The sequence below is a fragment of the Empidonax traillii genome, unplaced genomic scaffold (assembly GCF_003031625.1).
Source record: "Empidonax traillii isolate 1590-97213 ecotype Southwest subspecies unplaced genomic scaffold, ASM303162v1 scaffold305:size1471525, whole genome shotgun sequence".
NCBI lineage: Eukaryota > Metazoa > Chordata > Aves > Passeriformes > Tyrannidae > Empidonax > Empidonax traillii.
In genome coordinates this window covers 1,414,237-1,438,600 of record NW_020955498.1, presented here as the reverse complement: position 1 = coordinate 1,438,600, position 24,364 = coordinate 1,414,237, and the positions used below count along the sequence as shown (strand labels likewise).

Genomic DNA, 24,364 nt, shown 5'->3' with positions numbered 1-24,364 from the left:
CTAACTCTTTGTCATTAAACCTACATGTGATCATCTTTGCACACACATCAGTTGTAGATTCGAGGTACAGACTGAGGCAATCAGGTCAGCTCAACAGCAATACTAGTCTTTCTCCTGGTGAAAGGTTATGAATATGGAGACTATTATATGTCATTGAAATAATAATGTTGATGAATATGTTAGCAAAGTCAGTTGACTCTATATTGCCTAGGTCTTCTGGTTTTAGTTTGATAGGGACATGTAAAACAATTCTGCTTGCCAGATGGGAGAAAATTAGTCTTTCAAAAGATTGTTGCTTCAGCAGTTAATAGGAGTCTTTCTAAGCAATGATGATAATATATGTTCCCAGGCTGCACTTGTTTCATAATTGCTGTTCAGCACAAATTGCTTCAAGTGGAAGAATAGGGAAACTCCATCATTCTAACTACACAGGTTGAGGTGATGATGTCATGCATAGCAAATTCACTGATCCAAAAGGGTGGAACATTTACATAAAATAGTGATAAAATATGCAGAGTTACTGTAGTGAAGACTGAGGAAAACAATTAAAAAGTATTTAAAATTTAAGTGAAGAAGCTAACTGCAATGAGGAGATGGTGAAAGGACTTGCCTTGAATGCTTACCCTGCTTGTTGAACACCTCTCTGAAATGATTGGCCACTGTCAAGGGCTGTGTCTTGGATGAGGGACATCACATATCTGATCTTGGCTTTTCCCATAAAGGTAATGTTTTGTAAGCATCCTAAGAAGTCATGGTCATATATGTGGCAGAGCTGATGGCTATTGTGTCTGCATTCACTTTTAGATAAAGGCTCACTTCTGAATCATGTTGCCTATCTTGTACCATTCTTCTAGTTTGCCCTTTATGATGACTGGTGTTCATCAGGCAAATTCAAGTGTCCCAAGCAGAGCAGAATCCTGAGAACATACTGAGTTCGTGTGGTCATCCTTAGCTTGCCTGCTCTTCTTGCCTCTGGGTGTCATAGATTATATCAGAAAATGAGGGAAAGAAGAGGCAGGGTGAGCTGGGCTGAAGCCAGGAGAATAGAAACCTAGAATTTAGTTTATTGGACAGTATTGGTTCCCAAACATATTTTTTTATTTACATACAGAAACGTAAAGGCTCCAGTTTCTGTCCTTGGGAATAATTAATCACTAAGCAATGAAAAACCATGCGATATTCAGTTGGTGAGCTGTCCTGACAAAGGCATGTCAAAGTAAATATTTTTTTTTGAGACTGTTAACTATGCTGTCAGAGAGTTGGTTAAGTCTTTAAGAATAATGTTTTGGGCAAATTCCTAGTCTCCAAATGCCTGCAGGCAGACTTATCCATATTTGTGGTATATTTGAGGTCTAGTGTTCCTCTTTTGGGCCATAAATATTTTAAGAGGGAATTTTAATGGAAGGAAATACTACTGCAGGGCCTCCTCTGAAACACTTTCCAAAGAAATGTTAAGGCCAAGGGTCTTGTTTTTTCAGGGAAAAAGATGTGAATCCTCTGATATTTACTCAGCTATAAATAGCAATGAGCAAGGCTCTAAGGATGGATTTCCAGAAGATATTACTAGTGGTAGTTATTCCCCAAATGAAGAGAAGTCATTGGTTGTTTTTCAGTTGTTGCATCCTCTTTGGCACAGCAAAACAGATAGCAAATAATTCTAATAAATTTATGAGGTTTTCATTCCTCTGCTCAGGTGCTTCTTATATCTCTCCACTCCCAACAAGAACAAAAATGTGTCTTATTTTTAGTGAGAGATGGAAGTTTAATGCTGGAGTAATGTTAATTCTGAGTGTTTTGGTTCTCCAGCCATAGCATCAATGATGTGCAGATAGTAGGAGAAAAGTGCAGCTTCATGAGGGGAAGCATTTAACTTGGAGACAAGAGGTGCTGCTCTTGAATGACCAGTTGGCCTTGGGTAGGTAACTGCATTTCGTTTTCCATGCTTCTCTTCCTCTTCTATAAGTGGAAGGGAAGATTATAACTTTTCTTTGAGAGATGCTGTTGGAAAAAGTTGTGTTACTTTCAACGGAAAAATCTGCTAATATCATTGCTAATAAATAGGTGAAAGTTATCTAATTCCAGTAACAGGTTAGTTTGCCTCCCACAGTGAAATTCAGTCTCTCGCAGTCTAGGTCTTAGAAAGCTCAGCGTGCAATTTATGCATCACCAAAGAGTTAACACGAAACCCAAATGATACATAAACCTTGCTAAAGATCCTGAAGGCCAGAGCCTTCATAAATGTTGTCACAATTCCAAACAGAATTACAGCGTTTGAGGTGTGTTTATAGACTCATGGGTCTGCTGAACCACTGGTGCATGTCAGGCACCTGCCTTATCCATATGTGTCCCCCAGAAAATAAAGCCTAGATGTAAAATTCTGAAAAATAAGAAAATGTACAGCATTAATTCTTGGAAAAGGAGTGCAGTTGCTGGTGGGCTTTCTAATTTTTTATATCAAGAGTAAATGTATAGTAAGTGAACTGACTGGAAAATATGTTCAGTAGTAAATACATTAGGTGAGGCCTCAAATAGCAAGAAAAAGTATATTTCAAGCATGGATCTGGTTTTGTGTAGATACACGTTTTTGTGTTAGTACTTATCAGAGAAGAAAAAGCAAAACTGACTTCTAATAGTTATGAGATATCATTCCAAAATTATGCAGTGTAGCACTTTTTATTTATACTGAATAAGACAGGTATTTAACTAAAATTGTAGCTAAACTCTGTAGGATACTTGAAAGTTTACCATCGCAACCTATTGTGTGCTATCTGCACACAAAAGGTCAAGGGGATTAAATGACAGAATTGCTGCTTTTTTTGGTTGTTGTTGGTACTATCATATATGCTTTAGCATTCCAACCAAGGGCACGTGGCTGCGATGGAATTTGATGTACAATCAGCTTTAGGGAACAAGGCTTGTGCCTTGTTAATATAATCCATAAAAGGCTTCCAGACTTCCTGAAACTGGTCCCTTCTGTTTCAAAGTCTGCATATGATCTCATAGGAAATGATCTGGGAGAGGCCAGCCAACCCTTTTGCATAATCAAGGTGGTGTTGCTCTTTTAAGGCCTGAAATGAGTTGTTTTGCTGATATAAACTCAATGATCCACTTTGCCTCTGTCACCAAATCCCTAATATCAGAGTTTGCAATTTTTTTTGGTGCCATTAGATAAAAGAATAAGTGAGAAGACTGAAGTGGGACTTAAAGACTGACCTTAATAATGTCATTCATTTGCTTCGTCACTCTCTTTTGGCTTAACTATTTCAGAAACCCTAAACCACTTGCTGCCCATCAAAATTTGAAAGACAGATATGCAAACATATAACAAAGGTGTGCAAAATTTATTTTACGGTGGGCTCAGAGGCAGGTAAACAAATTGCAGCTTGCCAAGTTTCATAAGTGGCAGCAGCAGAAGGGCAGATAGTGAAGAAAATACCTGCCCTGTAAATAGGTTTGATATTGCAGAATATCTCATATGTACATTAGCAGTAGATTAAGAAAGCGTGTTCTTGTATTGGAGCCCTTGGAAACCTTGCTATTTACACAAATACAGTGTGCCTCATACAGCTGAATGTTCTTTTATATCCTCAGGATACCCAGGATTTCCTTAATATGTCTAGCCCAAGAAGGGAAACACTCCAATGAGCTGCTACCTCTGAAAGCCTTGTATGGCAGCAAGTGTTAATCTTCATTGGCAGGAGAGAGAGAACAAAAGGGTCTGGGTTGTGTAACTGCAGAAGTATAATTATGGTCTAATTCATGAGAATAGGCAGTAACTGCACTCTGCACAGAGAGTCTAAGCAGAGGACTCTGTGGCACTCTGCTTACTGCAGAGTTGTTAAGTTTGGCGCTCTGCTCTGGGCTCCAGTCAAACATTTTCTTAACCATATTAGGATACATGGAAATTAGCCAGCCAGCAATAGGCCTTCGATGTACTTATTGCCCGTGCCCATATTTTGTGGAGTAGACAGCCACTGCTTTTCTTAAAAAATACCAGATTTAATAAAACAAGACAAATAGAACCCTTTCAAAATTGTCATTAAATTTTGGTAGGAAAAAAAAGGGCATTTCCTAAGACAAAGGACATTGTCATTGTGCTTTCCATCCATGATGTTGATCAGATGTTGATCACTCTGCACATCAGATCCCAGTAAAAGCCCAGTAGTCATATACTGTGCTGTTGTTCAGGGGAAAAAGCACAGTGAAGTGAACTCGACTGGCTAAAACACGAGTATACCCATTCCCTTTGCTGACTCACCCAAGGCATGTTAGATCCCAGTAGAGAGGCAGGGCGAAAGGCTGGATTAGTGACTCCCAAAGTTTGTTTGAGTTTGGCTTATGGAGCCTTTTGTGTCCTGACAGACTGTCAGCAAGGTCCACTTATGTGCCTGTCCTGTTTCCTGGACAAAACAGAGGACAACTAGAAAATAGTAAATATTGAGTTGTAGCATTTGTTTTCATGATTATTTTTCAGGATGGTTAGATGTGAGATGGCTCTCATCTAGAGAGAGAGACTGGGAAATGCCCTGTTGGGACATTATTCATGAACATGCAGGCTGGGTCTATTTGTGTCAGGGAGGTCCTAGTCAGTGCTGTACTTCATAACTGGGGTAGTGCAAAAGCGATGGGTCTGACATATCTGTGCTGCATCAGAGATACGGATGGTTGAAATTTCCCCAGCAGGGAATAGAATATTCCACTGAAGAAATTCCAAAATAGAATGTTTTCAGGATTTAGCTGACAGTTTTTACGCTCTTAAGGGATGAAAAGTTGAGAAGCAGTAGTGTTGGTTAAGCATATTATCAGGTCTATCCTACACTCCAGTAAGATTTTGCTATTGAAATTACTTTTTTGATCAGTAAAAGTTTTCTTAATTTTTAATTTAATACTAATCCCTGTAGCTGTAAACTCTTGTTTCACTAAAATGATTCTTTGTCCTTGCTAATGTTCTAGTACTTGCAAACAGTTGTCAAGTCCCCTACGTAGGACTTAGTTGATGAATCTATAGCTCTTTTAATCTCTTTGTAAGTCAGTCCTTCTCTACTTGCTTAACACTTTTATGGCTTTCTTGTGATCTTCCTCTGGGTTTTTATTGTCATTCAGGAAATGTGTTCTCCAGAGCTGAGCAAAGTATTCCTGGTATGCTCATCACAGAGCTGTGTTAGGGATATTATCTTTCTGCCCTGTGAGATTGTCTTTGTATTTCATTTAATATTGCGTGGACTCTTTCTGCTACCACATCATGCGTTATTTGGCATGTACTACTAAAACCTAATATTAAGCAAGGCCAAGTTTAAGCCTTTCAATTAAAAATTTTGGTAACATTTTTCAAAGATGAAAAAAATGGCTGAATCCATGCCAGTGTTTTGTAGCTAAAGACACTGTGCTGCCAGGAGGCTGGAATTACATTGATTCTGACTCTTCAGCTTTTTGCTGATGGTGTGTAAGATCTCATACAAGTCATTTGGCTACTTGACCCTCATGTCTTAGAGGATGATAACACTGTAGTAGCTGCATTTGGTAGGGCTGTGAGGCTTGGTTCAAGTTTGTACATGATCTGGAAAATATAAAGCGGAAATGTAAAGTATTTGGGTAAAAGTGGCTGCAGAAAACCACATTACATGACTTGTAACCTTATATTGTCCAGAGTTGTTGAAATTGAGGACAGCCATCTTTAAAAATTCTGTTTGTAATAATTTTTTACCTTGCTAAAAGAAGAGAGAAACTGAATAAAAATGAAAAGGATGAACTTTATATTGAATGTAACCTCTGCAAAGTTCACTAGAGACCCATTGAGAATATGGTTTTAACTGGTCCAGATTTGTTTAATTGTTTTACCCAGCTGTTGATTTTTATTTTGAGAGACCTGCACAAGCAAGAATGCATTCAAGTGACAGTCTTGGAAAAAGAAGTGAGCCTGCCTTTTGATTATTATATCAGCACAAAATGAATGCAATATCATGAAAAATTAGCAGAGCTAGGAGTGGAACATGGAGAGATTTTTACATGTGGTCTGAGCTCATGTAAACTGACACATCATAAATGATTCTTCTAAACCTGGGCTGGTAATCCTGACAGAGCACTGGATTTACACTGGGTAAAAGAAAACTGCATCATACACTGCTGCATGAAGCAGATGCTGCTGGAGGCAGACTTTTCCAACTCTCCTCTACCCATCATCTGTGAGATAAAAAGCTGATGAACTTTTCATTGCAGAAACATTCAGTGGATGTTAATTTGTGAGGAGCTAGTGTTTATTGTTGGTATATACCTGGGGAGGGGCTCTGAATATTGTAACATATCTGAAAGCCCAGTTGACTCATGGACAGTCTTTTTAACCAGTCCAGTACTGCTTATATTAGCTCAGAAATTTGTAGTAATGTTCCCTGAGGTTTACAAATCCCTCCCTGATTTACAGTTTTAGTAGGCTAAGTTTATATTTGGAAACTCTGAGGTGGTTGAGAATAAACAGTTGAAAAAAGCGTTCCCAGTAGTAGTTGAACTTCTCACTGAATATATCTGCTTATAGAATTTGGTGTTTGAAAGATTGCAAGACCACTTGTGTAAAAGTTAATGCCACAGGCTGTAGCCATGGGCAAGGACTGAAAGATGTGTGAAAGGTTTAAAAAGGATAAGGAGGATGTGCAAAGGTGCATGAGCTATTAAGGTAAGAGGGAGGATGTTTTAGGTGACTGTTTTGCTTGCCCACATCAGACTAAATCAAAGTAAGTGGAAATGCAGCCTCAGTACTGAACCCACTTGAGGGAAATTGGGAAGGCATAATAGGGAGGGAAACACTTCTGTTGGTTCCCTTTTAGATCCAGTACAGAAAAGAGCTCTGCTGTAGGGCTATGGTTCAATGAAGAAGCATTTCTGTGGAATTTTGGCATTAGGTAGACTTCCCAAAATCAGCTCCTGTCCGGAAGACATTCCAGCTAAAATATTCTGAGAACAGTTTGGAAATGTTAGCACTGTTTCATCTGAACTCTGATCCAGCTTTAACTATGAGAGGAACATAGGAGATTCTGGTTTGGACCTGCTCTCTACACTGTCCAACTTGCACATAAAACGAGCAAGCAGAATAACACTCAAATGAAGCTCCCCCCTCTCCCCCCATGACCACTTATAAAGAATATGAAAGTAAAAAAGTTGTTCAGAATTTATATTTGACCAGACTAAGACATATTTTTAACCATAGGCAGTTGTGAGCAGAGGACAGTATCTCCTGAGCAGTGAGAGGGGAAATCGTGGCAGGGTAACATGACACAGAAACCAAGCTGACCCACACTGCACTTGGGGAAAGTATAGCCTGTGTTTTGGATGCCTTTGAGCAGCCTTAGTAGAAATCTTTCCTGCCATAGTATTGTTGTTAGCACCACAACTAATTCAGTTACTGTCATCTGCATGTGGACCTTTCCCTGGTTTAATCCTAAACCACCAGTACTGGGCTAGTGGATTGAGCTATGTGAGCAGATCCTGGAATTCAGCAAAATGCCTTGGTTTTGTATACTTCTGTTTTGGAATAGCCTGACAAGACAGAGCCAGATCAGATTTTTTTCTGTTATGTATTAGGTTATACCAGAGGTGTATTTGAATTCAGGGACACTATAGGATTCTGTTCATGTGAATACTTAGTGAGATGCAATTCCTCCCTGAAGTGTTTCCAACTTAAAATAGACAAAAATAGGCATGTGCAGAGAGGAAACAGAGATATAGACTGACTTGTGTAAAGATCTTAGAATCTGTTTAGAAGAAGACTTTTGAAGAAGAGCTTGATCTCCAGAAAAGGCTTCTGGTGGCTGACTTGGTAAACCCTGCTGTGGTCTAAATATTATCTACGCCGATATAGGCAAAAGACAGTTTTGATTTGAGCTAATGAGTTCTCAGACACTCAGAGATGGTGTCTTTTAAGTCCAGGTGACTTTGCTAAAGGATTCACCTGTATGAAATGAATATGGCTGTGCTTGCTGGAAGACTGGGATGTCTGGAATTACAGAGAATCCAAACTCACAGAATCCAAGCTCGAGCATGATGTGGGCAAGCTGGCTACAGCTTGGAGCTAAACGTATAAGTCTTCAATGAACTTCCAAATAATGCAGCAGGAGATTTTTGGGTTTGATTTGCTTTCCTAGACATGAGGCAGCAGTATGAAGCTGAGATCTGAATATGTGCTGGATTTAGCCTCCTAGTTTATGTGTATAAAAGGCTGCTGTTTTGAAGTACTGATTGATTATGGCCCACCTGTGTTGCTTTTGGGACAGTATAATGGTGTTGCTTTAATTTTTTTTTTTTTTCTATATGCCTCCTTCCATATGCCTGTGTCATGTAGCAGAGGGGGCTCGAGTTAGTACTACATTGACTTGTATTTTGGCACAGAAGTCTCCCTATTGTTGTTTTTAATTCCAGCTCATATCTGTTCCAGAATTTTAATCACCTTGCCAGGAATTTGATTATGCAGCTTGGATATAAAAGAAGATTTTATTTTATGACTCTTTATATATAGAATCATATATGTAGATGTGCATGTGAATTTAAAAGTAAATAAATCTCATGCTCCAGAATATAAGCTGAATGCTGAGGGATTAGAAAAAGAATTCTCCTGTCTTATCCTGCTTGTTATTGCACGATTTGATAGTAAATTGTGGATTTGTTTCATCTTCCTATAAATAGATCATAGCCAGTGTTGCAGACAGAATGCTGATGCTGACAGAGTAGCAGCTATAGCTGATGTCACTGATGTTATGCTTATGATCCCAACAAAAGTAACAGATCAGAGTTGTATAATATTAGGAAAAGTAATTTTATAAACAAATTAAGTATGTGGGGAAATTCAAGTGAAAAACAGTGATGGTTAAGGGTGGAGTTTCTAGAACAGGAAATAGGTAATCAGCTGAGGTATCTTTGTAAGTATCTCTTTATGTATCTTGTTTAAATTTTCATGTTCAGATTCTTTTGCTTTAAAGAATAGAAATTTCATTAATGAAATTTAAAACTGTATGGTTGGCAGAAAAAAAAATCTGCATCTTGAGTTCACTATATTTGTACAGCTATCCCAATCTTGTTTTAGGTTGGGATTCTTTATGTTGGTTTGATTGTTATCTGTATTAGCAGAATGTCCATGGTCAAAGTATCTTGGATTCTGGTTTTGTTACATCTGTCTTTGATTTTCGATACCTTTTGGTTATAAGAATATGCTACCTTACTAGGTGAATCCTTAGGAATCCTTCTCTGCAAGTGCTTTTGTGGAGAAGGTAATGACTGTGTACTTCCTTCTTCCTGTGATGTTTTGATGAGTTACAAGATTACTGCTGTTCTTGCTGAAGACACACACTTCGCTTAGGCTGAAAGTATGCAAGTAGTATTAAAAAATATAAAAGATAAGCTAGAAAAAATGTTGGCAAGTAATCCAGTTCATTCTATCGGCCCAAACCAGAGGTCGCTATTTAAAATAATTTTTGAGTGGTGCATTCTGTTCTGGAAGTGTCCCATTCAGAGCTTTGCAGTTTGCCTCATTTGACCTGTAACAGTGCTTAATAATCCTTCCCTTTACATAGTTTTCCCAAGTGTCTTAATTGGTAGGGAAACTGCTAGTGTCAAGGGAGAAAATCAGTCTCCATTGCTCCATCTTAAGCACAATATGTCTAGTCCTGCCCTCAATAGATGTAAAGAGTTTATCATTCTCTAATATATGTGTGAGACTTACTATGTTTTTTTAGGCTCAGCACACCTGACCCTTCCAACTTCTTTAAGGAGACCATGTTTCCTACATCTCTGAAAACCTTTGTTGCCCTCCTCCAATAGATCCCCCTGTTTTCTGAAGTGATGTATACCTGAAGATGTACTCAGGACTCCAGTCAGGAACTGAACTCAAGAGGAAGGGAATGCTGTCAGTAACTGCTGTGTTTCCAACCATATAAGATTGTTCCTACAGTGTGATTCGCTATCAGTCCTGGGTTTTGGTTTTGTTCCTCATTTTATTTTTATGAGCTGTCAATTACTGCCTCATTTAGTAAAACGTTATCTAGCATTTGTGAAAGCAATTACCAAACCGTTATTATAATTTTTGGAGAGATTAAGCCCATAAATTGAGAATGCTCAAAATGCTGAAAATTGCCTGGGTTTGCATGTTCTGATACTAGTTACTTGTGCCTTCAATTGCAATTCCTAACTTTCATGGGTTTTTTAAACTATTAATAGGAAAATATGTGCCAATGAAGAATCTTGACCTTTTTGATCAATGGCTTGATCCATCTAATATTTTCAGCTACACTGGGACCAAGTGGCCTCACAGGATAGGTCAGGCTGAGAAAATAGACTGAAATAGGGAGGCAAGCCCTAGCACAGTGAGGGAAATAAAAATGCATGCATGAAATGCTTCAGTGAGGTTTTGCAAATGGTTAGAACAGCGATTAGAGAAACACTTTAAGAGAGCAGGATGGATCTGGAGCCAAGTTTGTTCAATGCCTATGGGTGTGCTTCATATCTGGTTTTAGAAATCTTGAGAAAGAGGAGGTAATGTTATGACAGAAGAGCAAACATATTTTGTTGAAAGTGGAGTGAGTCCTGGGAAAGATGTCATGTTGAATGGAATTATTAGAATGGAAGGAATTACGTTGAATGGAAGGAATATTATCCTTCAGTATAAGATGAATGGCTTAAAGCAAGGTGCTTGCTCTGATAATCGTCCTTGCTACACCATGGCTGAAAGACTTTGGAGTCTTTGAAGTGATTTTACATAGCAGTGGGAGAATCATCCAGATCTCCTCCAGCTTGGCCTCACAGAGGTTTCCTAGATGCTCAGATGATTGCTAATGAAGAGGACAGGTCTTATTCCATACATCCCCTAAAGAAGTGAATTGAGAATGTCTGCACTGGTAGCAAAGAAGTTGTTAGCTCCTAACATCCATTTGCTGTGGTTCGAGTATGCTGAATTTAGAACAGTGGTCTTACAGGGAAAGATCCATAAATGTTCTCTAACGCTGCTGTGCCATTCATTCCACTCAAGCCAGCTTTTTCTACTTTAGAAAAGAGAGGAGGAATGAAAAAGAGTGTCAGTCTAACTGTGCACTAGAGAAAACAGCCTTGGAAATACAAGGCTAAGGAAATATAAAATTGGACTTGTTACTGTAATAAAGCTTAGTGGTAAGAATTCACAATGGGTCTGTTACTATAATCAAGTAGACAAAAGGCTCTAATCCTTTGAAGAATGTAAGGTTTATTTACATTATTTGTCCAGGTGTGGGTTTGATGGATGGGGCCAGATGTCGGTGGTGCAACTCTGTGAGCTCTGTGTGAGTCAAGCTGAATCTGGCCAACTCTTCTCAGAGGAGACTTACCACAGGGATAAACTTTATTGGGTTGGTGACAACCTAGCTACAGTATTCACCTTTAGAAATATCCAAGCTTACCTTTTAGGTGATAACTGATACACTGTAGATTTTCAATGTGCTAGGAAAAGGAAATACCTGCTGTTTCAAAGTTTCTCATGTACCGAATGGGGAAGGACATATGTTTTTAAGCTCACCACCTTGTCTTCCTTTTGAAACTGGGCTGAAAGTTTTCTGTCTGAACCTAGGAATATCTTGTGCATGATGCTTTGGTAAATATGTACACCTTAGCTGACTGCTAGGCATTGTTAACAAAATTCTGGTTTTGCATTATGTACATTTACAAAATGTTAATTGAATGAAATGGAAACAGGAAATAGGCTTTGAAGTGTGTTTTGAGCCAGAATCTGAACTAGAATAAACATATTGATAAGTCAGTTCCATAAAGTTAGATATTTGTTTTCCTCTTCACAGTGAAACACAAGTGTATACACTGAACATTTACTTAGTAAGGTAGTCTCTATTTTAGTGGGGGAATCAAAGGTTTCTCTTTTCTCTCCCCACCCTTTCCTCTGGGGCCTTGTTAGATTTTGTCTGGTCCAGAGAGATCTGATCTAAATCTAGGGAACTGAAAATTTTTCTTTTTGATAAAAAAATAATTGGTTTTGGTCATTTCCCCAAGGCTCAGGCGTGTTAGTGATGTCACTTTTCTTCCCTCAGAGCTGCCTTTAAGAGTTCATCTCTGTTACAAAGGCCATAATGGATATTCAAGAAACATTTAAATAAAACTGTGGCAACGAAGTCCCCACTTCATCAGTAAGTCATGACTCAGCGATAAATTATGCATTAGGGCTCATAGTAATCAATTGGAAACATTGTAGTTGGATAGTGTAATGCAACTGTGACACAAATTCTCACTGCTGATTCCTGTTACTGGCAAGTAAATTGACAGGCTAATTTCCTACTGGCAGGATTTTTCATGTATTAGGTATTGCCTTTGCTTTCAAAGCAGTAACATAGCTGGTACAAAGGTGGGATGCAGGTGGCAATACCATGAGCTAATAGGACTAAAATGTGATCACAGATGCTCAGATTTGCATGCTTTGGTGCACAAACCTTGTGCACAAACCTAGTGATTATGAAACCTCAGTCTAGGTGTAACTGCTCAGTCAGTTATGATTTCAAACTACTTTAGTTATCCTTAAAATTACAGGTGAATTGGTGCTCTTTCAAGAAAGAGGATGTGAATGAAAGAAATTAACTGCTTGCAGTTATAATGTTTCATGAAAGCCACTTCCATTTCTGCCCTTGAAATGCTGTAAACACCCATTCAAGTCTTGTTGTATGGCATCAATTGTTTATTTCTTAGGTTATTTTTCATTATATTGCATGTACCTACTCTCAAAACCTGTTTCAGATGACTGAAATACACATGTAAAACTGGAAAAGGGAGTATAATTTTAGATTCCTTATGCATGATAATGAGGCCTCAAAGATTAACGTCCTTGTTTTGTAACTTAGGATTTTGAGTTTCTAGGTGTATCTGTTAGATCAGAACCTCACAGTGTTAACATAAGTGATTCGTTTTATCCTGCTAGAAGTGATGCCAGTGTTCTGCTGTAGTAATGGCACTTGGGGAAAAAAAGATGAGTTGTTCAATGATATTTAGGTAAGTTTGACATTACGCTTGAATATCATGGCTCCTGTAGATGTGCGTTGGCCACAGGGTTTTCCTACCTCTAAATACAAATAAAGTGAAGTCAGCTAAAACACACTAGCAGTTGGAAAATTTCCATGATGGCAAACAGCTTGGCAAACAGGGAGCTGGATTGCATCTTTAAGGACTGAAATAATCCTCTCACTGTTCTGGACCTTTTTGCCTCTCTCATGGGGGAGTTAATAAATGTGTGAATTTCCTGGGAATTGGTCCCATAATGTGTCTCAGCGAGAAGCAGAATGCAGCAGGTTTCAGCAAGTCATGTTACCAAACTCTTAGTTTTAGGTGGATTGTACAGTGCTGGCATGATTAATTCTGAAGTTTGCCTCAGTCAGGCAATCTTTTGGCTAGTATGTGGGATTGTGCATATTTCATGGTTGATTTAGCTGGGTTCACAGAGCTTTCTGTAAACCATGGACTTAAATTTATGGGTTTGAAAGAGTAATCAGTTTCATAGGGCAAATGGCACTGTCTCCGATTATCGTATGAAAGGAAGTTTGGGTTTACCACTAATTACAGATAAAAATTATTATTTGCAAAGGAGATGTGTATGAATTATTTATAAATGTTTTCTGTTTCCATAATGAAATTTCCTTCGGATTTAAGTACAGTCATTTGGAGGAAAAAGCAGAGGTCTGTGGCTCATTAGTTTCTGGTGGTTGTCAGAAGCCATTAATCAATTGCCCCTTTTACCAACATAGGTCCTAATTCAGCAAAGAATTTAGGCACATGCTTAACTATAAGCATGTGTTTCAAAGCACTTTGCTAAATCAGGACTTTAATGTGATTCAAGCTTGCTCCATTTTTTTTCCAAGCCTAAGGTTACCCTGAAATGACAGGAGTCACTAATACATCAGCTAAGGTGTCATGTTCTTTCCTCACTGGTCCTTCTAAAAAGTCATATGGAAGGTGGAAAAAAATGGGTCAATTTTCCCCTCATTTTTTTCAAATCCGACCTTGATTGGAGGCTACTGTACTGAATAGTAGGGCAAGTCAGGAGCAAGGGGAGCGAAATGTGGAGAAAGCAGATTCCACTTGATTGTTTTGTTCTCTCCAACCCCTGTTTTTGCCAAAGCTTTCTTGATTATGACTGGGAAAGAGGAAGGCAGCAGAGCTATGTTTTGATACAGCCAGATGAATACCGGTATATGAGATCTGTTAAGACTAGGCAAGGTATGCATACATCTCAATCTACAAAGGAGATATAGTGAGGGGGAGTTAACTTTTATTCTGCCAAGCACTTCTATTCTTTCGAAAATTACAGTGTGACTTTCAGCAGTGATGGAAGGTCAAGACTAAGGGTTCTGTTCCCAGTCCCAAACTTGTCCACTTTGGTGCAAGTAGGATGCAATCCAACAACAGTTATCTTGCAGAGAAATTCCCTGGCAGAAGCAGCACCCCAGCTGGCACAATGCCAGCGTAACTAACCCCATGCCCAAGCTTCCCATTTTTACTCCAGTAAGAGAATCAAAGAAACCTGAGTGTTTTTCTTTGTGTTCATACTAGGATTCATAGTTTAGTTGTGATGATTGAGAGCTGTCAGAAATTATAGCAGTTACTACACATTTTTGTTGTAAGCAGGAAGTTAGATATCTTGAGAGTTAATGTAACTAGTCTTATAATTGCTTCAGGATTTTTTTGGCATAGGAGAGAGTATAACCTTCAGGAACTTTTTCCCTGTTCTGTGGAAGCCAAAGCTCCCCAGCAGTGATAGCCATGTGTCACACAAACATTTGATCTATTAAAGCCTTTGCAGTAGGGATGCTGCCTGATGAATCATCAGATAAGTTTCCTTTGGATTTTATTTTCTCAAGTGTGGCTGCCACTCAGACTTGTTTTGCAGATGAAATCTGACATCATCTCAGCCTGAGGTTGTATGAGGGAAGGAAAATTACTTCACTGATTCATGTTTTCATTTTCTTCTCTTTCTGTATTTGACAACAGCAAGAGTACATAAAACTTTGCTACGTACATTACGCAGATGGAAATGACAACTGAGCCTTGGCTTTCAGATTGAAACAATGCCTACATTGCTCATAATAGACCTTGACTCTACAGCAGTCAATTGATTAGTGTGAAAAATTTTGCGTGCTTCCTTTGACTTTTAGTATTTTCTCTTTCCAAGAGAAAAGAAACCAAAGCATTTTCTATTTTCTGTATTAACAATTTTCTACCATACTTAGGGGGAGCTTAAGCACTGTTTATGTTGAAAAGAATTCCAGGGCCTCAAAGACTTAAAATCTGATCAGATGAGAATCCAAGAGCAGTAGGGGAAGAAGTCTTAGGTCTCAACTTTCTCTTTTGCTGCTAGAAGGGTCTTTCAAAGGCTTGAACAGTTTTGTGTAGCTTGGCTGATAATCATGGCAGTGGCTTTCTCCCTAAGCACGGTTTTTTCTGGGACCCTAAATAGAATTGTAATCCTCATCAGTGGTGGAATCTTTTAGATAAAGATTGTTTTGCCACTCTAGCATGAGTTACTGAGGTAGATAAAAGCAGAGACTTTGTGGTGCTTTTCCCCTCTCTTCCCTCCTCCCCGCCCCCATCCCAATTTGGAACATGCTCCTTTGAATTATTTTGGGTTTAGAAAGTTAACACAACTCTTATGAAAGTTTTAAGCTAGCTCTCAGTTTTTCTTCATGCTTTGATCATGTGTTTGCTTAGAATTTTTCGTTATCTTCTGCTTTTCTAATTATAGGTGGCCCTGGAAAGTGTGAATCCATAGCCATCTATAGAGGACACCTGGCAACAGCAGAGATTTGACCTTGAATAATTAAATAAAATTCCAGTATTTGTTTCCAGGCCATGAAGTTTAACAAAGTAAAAGAAAGAAAAAGAAATGATGGACAGGGAACAAAAGGAAAAATGGTGGGATATGGGTGATAATTAGAGTTTTAACTTCGCTGTCTGTGATGACAATAAGCAGCGATGAAGAAGATGTATTTGATGATTCATTTTCTTTTACTTTAAGGTAGTGGAGCTCTAAAAATGACTAATGAACTTCCTTTCAAGGTTCATATCTATGGCATAATTCATGTGTGCGAGAATCTCGTCTTCCTTTTAACTGCTGCAGAAACTTGAGGGTTGCTCATCTGAAGAGCATTAGAAGTCAAAGCAGAGACTCTGGATAAGATCCAGCACAAATAGCTGCATTCCACTGAAAACAGGAATCAGACGTGCAGTGCACATGATAGTCTAATTGGCACATGCTATTTACCATATGTTAATTGCAAGTTGTATTGTAAGTTATGATGTTGATTAAGGCAGCAATTACAGCAGTTTCAAGTAAGATGATTAGTTTTCAAAAATAATTGTTCCAATAGATGATTTTTAATCATAGTACAATTGGGGCCTATTCTTTAGAGCAAAACTTTATTAATGTGCATTGTTCATAACCTCAATAAGACTAGTTTCAACAGAGGAGTTACTACCTCATGATTTGTCCTGTTGTACATTTTAGACTATGTAAGATAGTGTGGCTTGTATGTTGCACACTAATTTTGTTCTACATCTATTGCGAGACATGTGTAGTCATCATGAAACTTTATTGTAAATGCAGAGTCACAGAACAGCTGAGGTTGCAAGGGACACCTGGAGATTTTGTAGTTCACCCCCTCTGCTCAAAGTAGGGTCAGCTAGAGTAGGTGTGCCGTGCTTGTGTCCATTTGGGTTTTGATTTTTTCTAAGGATGAAGGATCTGCGACCTGTGTTTGTTGAACTCCTGTGTATCAGCCACTCTTTACAGTTTTATGTGCCTGCAACTTTGCTAAAGGTGGGCTTTTCCATTACGCAGGTCATTTATGAAGATGTTACAAAGTATTGGTCACAGTATTGACTCTGGTGTACACCACTAGTGACTGGCCTCCTACAGGATTTTGGAACACTGACCTCAACTTTCTCAGCCTGATGGTTTTACCAGTTTTCAATCCATTTCCCTATGTAGATATTCTATGCTTATGAAACAAGTTTTAAAAGCCTTACTAAAGTTCAGATAAATGACATTCACTGCTCTCCTGATCTCAGAATAAAAGAACTAGACTAATTTGTCCATGCTTGGAGTAATTTGTCCATGTCCATGTCATCTTCAAATGAAAATGAGTGTAACTGGCAGTAAAATAAGGTAATTTCAATCTGATTCTCAGTATTTGAAGATAATAAACTTCTTTCAAAGAATTTTTCAAAGACAGAAAGTACATAAATCCTATTAAAACTTATGAGACTTGGGTAGTTAACTACTGTTTATGCCTTCAGAATTCTATTTTGTGTTTCCCTAGAAACATGCATGTTGGCCAAGCCAAGTACTTGTCTGTTGGAACTCATCTTTGAGCTTGAGATCAAGACAAGCGTTGGGGGCAATCAAGAAGAACGTCTTCCAGGGTTTTGTGATCAAACCTCCTTTAAGACCACTTCAGTACTTTATTTCCAAGTTTGTTTTATGAAGGGCTTGTAAGTGATCACAGGAAGGTACAATAAAGTTACTGATATGAATGATGTATCTTATAGATATCATTGGCAATAACATTGCTCATCAGTCATAGTAATTAAAAACCCGTTAACATGCTGGTTTCTGTTTAAGTATATATTCTATCTCTTTGTAAACTGTTTATGACTAGAGACCTGATAATTTTTAGTAGTTTCTTGATTAGTGTTTAATATTAGTGCTTTCTATTACATTACCCTGCATCCAGAATGAAGCTCTTGGCATTGAGAGTTTTTCTGTATTTACTCTGATGAAATAAGTTGGATCTAATTGTCTTAGAGATCTTTTCCAAACTAAATGTTTCTATGATTCTGTGAATGATTACCCTGGTTTGGTGTCCTTTAAAATGTCTAACTACTTGATGCAGCCATCTACAGGCATAAATATGGGTTGTTCTCTTAGTTATTATAAGTGAATATTATGGAACACCATATCCCCAGTGGGTATGTTAGTATATAAATGTCTTGTAGACAAATTTCACTTATATTCTGGAGGCTGGAAATCAGTCTTTGGACTGTGCACAGCATGTGACAAGCTTCTTATGTTGCATCTTGTGTGTGGTGTTTGGTATTTCATAGCAGAGGAAAGAGTAGCAGAAAACTTTTGCAAGAAAAAGATCCAGTCCTTCAGACTTTCAGACCAACTGAGCAGTGATAAACTCTCTGTAGCAGTTCTTCTCTAGTACAAAGTGATCTCAGGATTATTACTTCTGGGAGATCAGCTGCAGCCATGGTAGTCTGTATTGTTAAGGCTGAGCTGTCTTCAGCTATCTCACATAACTGACATGACTTCTATTCAGGTAGCTGAGCTGGCTACCTTCATGTGGGTTATCTAAAGAAATCCCAAAGGAAACATCTGGATTGTGCTAATGAGCATGGTTTGGAGGTAGCAAAAAATGCAGATGCAGAAATCTCCTATGACTTTTGCTTTAACCTATAGTCTTATTCTCAGAATTATACTAAAAACCCCGCCGTTGGCACATGCTTGTGGGTACAAGAGTACTTGTCACGTGTCACCACACTTCCCTATTACCACAGAGCTGAGGTTTCCCTTCGCATTTGAATTGGAAAGAAACTTTCAGTCTGTGTTCTACAATTGATCACTGAGCACCATGTTGTTATAACAAATTTTTAAGCTGTACCAGCAGATATGAGGAAGAAAGCTCATTTTTCTCTCCTCAAGAAAAGGCAGTTTACACAATGCAGTGAACAGAGTGCGTTGCTTTGAGAGACTGATTTATGCCCGTTCTTTCAAAGTGGAAGGAACTCCAAGTGGAGGAAATCACCAAGTTGAAGGAGAGGCTACTTTGATTTATGTCATCTTCAGACTGTTCAAACTTAGTCACACTCTAAGCTCTCAAACTAACTATGTCTACCCAGGGATTTGTAAGGGCTTAGCTGCATCTGTTCAGAATTGTACCTCTCATTGTACTTTTCATTGTAGCTCCCACTGCAGCATCCTATTCCTAGAAGAGGCTGTTTGCAGCCAGAGGTTGCAGTTGTAAAGGCAGGATTGAACTGCTGAAATTGTATGTGTGTGGTGATTTTTAAAGGGTTTTTTTGTTCATTTCTTTTAATTTTTTTTCCCCTTTTCTGCTCTAGTAATAAAGTTTACATTGGTGGTGTGGTCCATTATTGCTTGGCTGTGGACATGTTACCAGGGAGGTGGTGTGCAGGGCACCACAAGAGAGCACACAAAGATGTGACTGCTATGTGCAACCAGGCAGCCTGCATATTGAGGCAGTGTCTCAGTTTAATGAGACTGAAGTGTTTTGTTAAGGAGGATGAGTAAAGGCTTTTACAGTCATCTCTTGTAAAATGAGAGCAGAAATTACTCCTTTCTTCACAGGTTTGTTGAGAGATCTAAAACTTTGAATCACTCACTATTGCAGCAAAAATCATATGCAGACCATGTAGACAGAAAGGAAAACTTTACTGTGGTTGAATGTTGAATAAAAGTGAGTAGAGATATATTTGTGCTTGTGTATTGCAAGAAACCTATAGAGATCACATAGAGATTCAGCCAGGGGAAGACATGACGCATTATCTGAAGCCTTCTCTTTGTGGAGTTTGTCATGTTTTTCTCATGTTGGAATGCAGTCCTTTTGATTTCCCACAAATATGTAGAAGGCAAAGCTGTGAATGGGATTGGTGATTTGCTATTAGAAGCACTAAAACTACTATCCCATTCTGACACCCTGGATGAAATACAAAAAGTAGCCGGACATTAACTGGATGTCATTCTGTACCTAGGTGGGCTGACACGGCTGCCAGTGCTTTCACCAGTACTCTGTCAGCTTTGTAGATCAGGGAAGGGCTTCATCCTATGAGACTGCTAATCCGTCATCACTTAGAAAACCTTGTAATTACTTATTTGGTTCCTCCTATCCCTTTCAAATTCTTTTGAGAAACAAGTTATTGTGCAAATACAAAAGTGTGAGCATACTGTTAGTTTCCTTAGTCTTGGCGCCCATTGACTGATTTTGACATCGCTGCACAGAAGCCCAGTCTCTGCAGCATGGAGCTGGCATTCCAGGCATTGCATTGCAACAGTGAGGTCTATGGGAAAAAGTCAAGGAGCACTGTCTGGAGGAATTATGTAGGCTGGTCCAAATTCCAGCTGAGGAATCCCTAGATGATAATTATTTAGAGGGTTTCTGCTCTCTAGTGGGTAGAAGTCAAAATTAGAAAAATATCTGAGATAATGAATGGCTTGGAGGAGAACAATCTAACTGTTTACACAAAAGCTGTTTTGCAGATTAAACTCAGAGCTGCAACACTAGCCATCTAATTTCTTAAATCTGCATTTTTCTCTTCCCTCTCCACCCCTTCCCCCCCTTTTTGATTATCTATTTTTAATCGCCTGTTTTTGAACACACAAGTAGAATGAGCCCTGTTGCACAGAGTTATCATAAGGCTTTCTGTGCACTTCTGACAGTTAATCAATGCATATTATTTCTCCACTGGTGTATGGGTCTCTTTACTAGGCGTAAAATCAAGCAGTGCAGTTCGTAGGTCTTTTTGGTGTCTGTATAGGGGACATGCATCACTGAGGATACTATAAATATTAAAGAATAATGTCACAATGTCTTGGGACACCATGCAGCTCCAACAACTTGGAGGAGCTGTAAGAGTTGCTTTGAGCCTCTAGCGTAATGGACCTATTCAAACCTGTTGTTAAACCTGAGTCTACTAACCAGTTTACAGGGTGGTCTCATTCCCTCTATGCCAGTCATTCTGACCATCTTTTTCATCTTCTTTGATGCTTTTCTTCCTTTATTTTTAATATCATCTTTCCCATCACTTTAATTTTCCAAGTCCTCCTTCTTCCCTGTATTCTGGGCATGTTTTTGTCCAAAGCATAGGGCAGATTTGTTTCTGTAGTTACTCCTTCTGTCAGCTTCTTTCACTCAACTACAGGTGGTAATGTTATTTTATGTCTACATAAAGTAGATGCAAGCTGTAATAGGTAGGATGGTCTAATAGAATTAAAAACATTGAGGCTGTAGAAACCAGAGATCCTCTTTCTGACGTATATCCAAACAAATGAAACTGAACTGAACTGAAACTCCATGTCATTGTTATGATGTGACAATTCTGATGGTATAGGGCTTTGCCATTCCAAACAAAATTGTCTCTCAGCTGGGAGAAGTGTTAACTTGGTTGCCAGGGAGAAGTGTAAAGTTGGCATCCACTGAGTGGATGAATATAGGCATCATTTCACATATGAACTTCTTAATTCAGGGATTTTCAACAGGGCCAGGAAAGGAAGATGGAGCATATTCAAATAATAATGTTCTTTGAGTTGTGTTTTTGTATATTATGTCATGGGAGTAATTAATAGTGTGGAAGACTATTGTTTAGTTTTGAATATTTCTACAACTTGAAGATAAGGAAATCCTGAGGCTGACAAGAGGGTTCGTTTTTAAAATATTTAAGTGTCAGTCTTCTTGAATTCCATTTAGTGAATGAATACTGATGTTTATACAATACTTTGCTCTTTATTAGTCTAATGTAATCCTTATAGAAAGTTTGCTTTGGCCCAATGGCATCAAGACTTAAAATTAATAAACTCTCCATGAGTGTTGCCAATGAAAGCTGATAATAAACAACATCAATTAGTTTTCCATGAGAAACAAAGAAATATCAAAGGGCTGTTTGTCTCTTTGCTGGATGAAGATGGGACATGTGGATGGTCTTAAATGTTTGCCCATTTTGGCACACGCTTGCATTTTCAGTGGCCTAGCTTCTTGGTCTGAGATTTAAAAGACAAAATAATGCTATTGTACAATGAGAAGAACCCAGCCTTGTAAAAAAAAGCAAAATAACCAAGTTATTCTTGCTGATACGACAGGTCTTCTAAATAAAAACAGTGATTGCATTCTAAGTTACTTTATTGCAACTCTTTCCCTCTAGACAGGATCTTTTATCTTCCATTTGTATTTTTGAGTTTTATTTTGATTTCCCTGCCCTGCAGAGTAGTTCTCTCATTGTATCTACCTCCCTGCAATTATACAGCCAATAGGACAACTGTCCAAAGCTTTTGCTTTGTTTTGATTTTTAGACTGAGCTGTAGCAGATCTTGAAGAAAAGCAAAAATACTGTGGGAAGGATAGTAGAATCCTCTTCAGTAGTCAGAATTACAAAGTTCCTATTTTGATAGTCAAATAGTCACCCTACCTAGAAAAGAGTTTAACTGAGAAGCCTCTCTGACTTCTCTATTTTCATGCTAGAGTCTAGCAGGAAGTGACTATCTGAAAGATAAAACCATCCCTTCAATCATGTTAAATTCAACTAAAATCTATTCTTACAGGGAAATTGGTGTAAAACTCAAGAAGGCTGAAGCATAGCCTGCTTAGGGTCTGCCAGTGCCTCTATCCCTCTCACTGCCTTTCTCTTATTTTCTAATGCTGAACCCAGTTTTGTGCTGCCACAAAACAGTTAGAGTTCATAGCATGTTTCTGCTCTGCTTTGATGCTTACTTACATAGGAAAGTCATTCTGTTGTATACTGTTGGTTGTGAAACTGTTGAATTATTTACATTTTGTTGGTTCGAGGAATAACATCTGAATTCCAAAAGGCTTTTTTTGTGTTTGGTTGGTTTTTGTTTGTTTGTTTTTTTGTTTGGGTAACAATGAGTTGAAGTCTCACTAGTTGCAGTAACATTTATTTGTGAGCCAATGTCCTTGAGACAAAACAAATACATTGCTTTGCCTAATGTGGTTTTCTTTCCTATTCCAAAAAATATGCAAAGCATAAAAATGTTTTGCAACCTAGTACCCTCTTTTCCCTGTGCTTGCTGTTGCATGGCAAATAATATGCATTATGATATTCAGTTACCTAGGTTTATGTTCTGTGGTCAACCACAAACTTTCTCTGGGGTCAGTGGAAGATTCAGATACTAGATGAATCTGGATGTGAGTCAGCAGATATTGGCCAGAGCTGGGTGAAAAATTATTTCTGTCTTTACATTTTCACAAATTCAGAATCTTCCTGAAAATGCAATGGGATGCATTGTTAAGGATCTTGTTAAGTAGAAAAGCAGTGAGTGACACACCTTCAGCCTAATCCATTCTCAGATCTCCTTGCAAGGTTTAAGTGCCACTCTGTGCAGCCGGGATTAAGGTTGTGTCTTTCTCTTATGGAAGTGTGGGTGCATTTACCGTCCTGTACTGTACTCTTCCTGTTCATGACTCTCTTTATAGCTGCTCTACATCGAATAAATAATTATATTCCCTTTGTCAATAGGCGTTCTTTTAATGTAAACTGGAGTGATTCTAGATAGCCCAGGTAGCAAGCAAATACACACCCCTTAGGCTGGTGACTTCCTGCTGCTGAGGCTTATCGGAGATGCAGGAGGTACACACAAATATTTTTACTTCACCTGTATTCTTTTCTCACCACTCAGCTTAATGACTAATTGTTAAATAGGTCTTTCTTTGATACAACCAGAACTGATACCTTTGCTCAGTTTAAGGTGGATGTTTATAAAGAAAATGCCCATGTCATTGACCTGTTTTTGAGGAGGCTTGACTCATCAACTCCTACGTATTTGTCAGAACAATTGCAACTGCCTCTGAAAATGTTTCGTATTAATTACAGCCTAACACATCTTAAATAAATGTAAATAACTAGCAAAGCAGCTGGGAAGAGAGAAAGTAGAAACCGATTATGCAAGATAAGATTTTGAAATATGATGTGGAAGCAAGGCAGACCTCAGTAGCAGAAAGCTTCTCTGACGTCAGGCATAATGAAAGCACACAAGAAATGATGTGTAAGATAGATGAATGCAAAACATAGGGGAGAGAGGCTAATGATGTAGTCAGCCTTTAAAAATAGTTAACTTTAGAGTCCTTGGAGTATATGAAAACCCTGAACTGAGTCTTTGGATTCTTTGTTTTTTCTCTGCTAGTGACTTCACATGCCTGTTTGTGAACTGAGGACTGCAGAGAAATGGTGTAAGAACTTTAGTGGTCTTGGACACAACCAAATTTCATAAAAACTAGGACAACCCCCTACCCAGAGATGAATAAAAAATGCTTTAGTGTTTGACTGAAGAGAAGCAAGGCTGAGCTTGGAAGGATTAACATGGGTCTGATGAAACCTTCCTTAAAAGGGCTGCCCAAAGAGGGTCTTTATCATTTACGCACATGCAGTGCAGTCATGCATACTTACACAGCTAGGAAGGAAGTCTGCAGTAGAAGACAAAATAATTAATAAAATTAAAATGATACTATGACTATTTTTAATCAAGGAGGCATTCATGTGAGGGAAAGAGAATGCCTTAAAAATAGGTCGTTCTGTGCGGGGCTGCAGATGAACTATATTTTATGACCATGCTCTT

The 24,364-nt window shown here is 38.5% G+C and overlaps 1 protein-coding gene across 3 annotated transcripts in view; it reads left to right on the top strand.

Annotated features, from left to right (window-relative positions):
* The window catches only part of CALD1 (caldesmon 1), a 169,754-nt gene that overhangs the window by 5,592 nt on the left and 139,798 nt on the right, over positions 1-24,364 (top strand). The gene's annotated exons all lie outside the window — the stretch shown is intronic.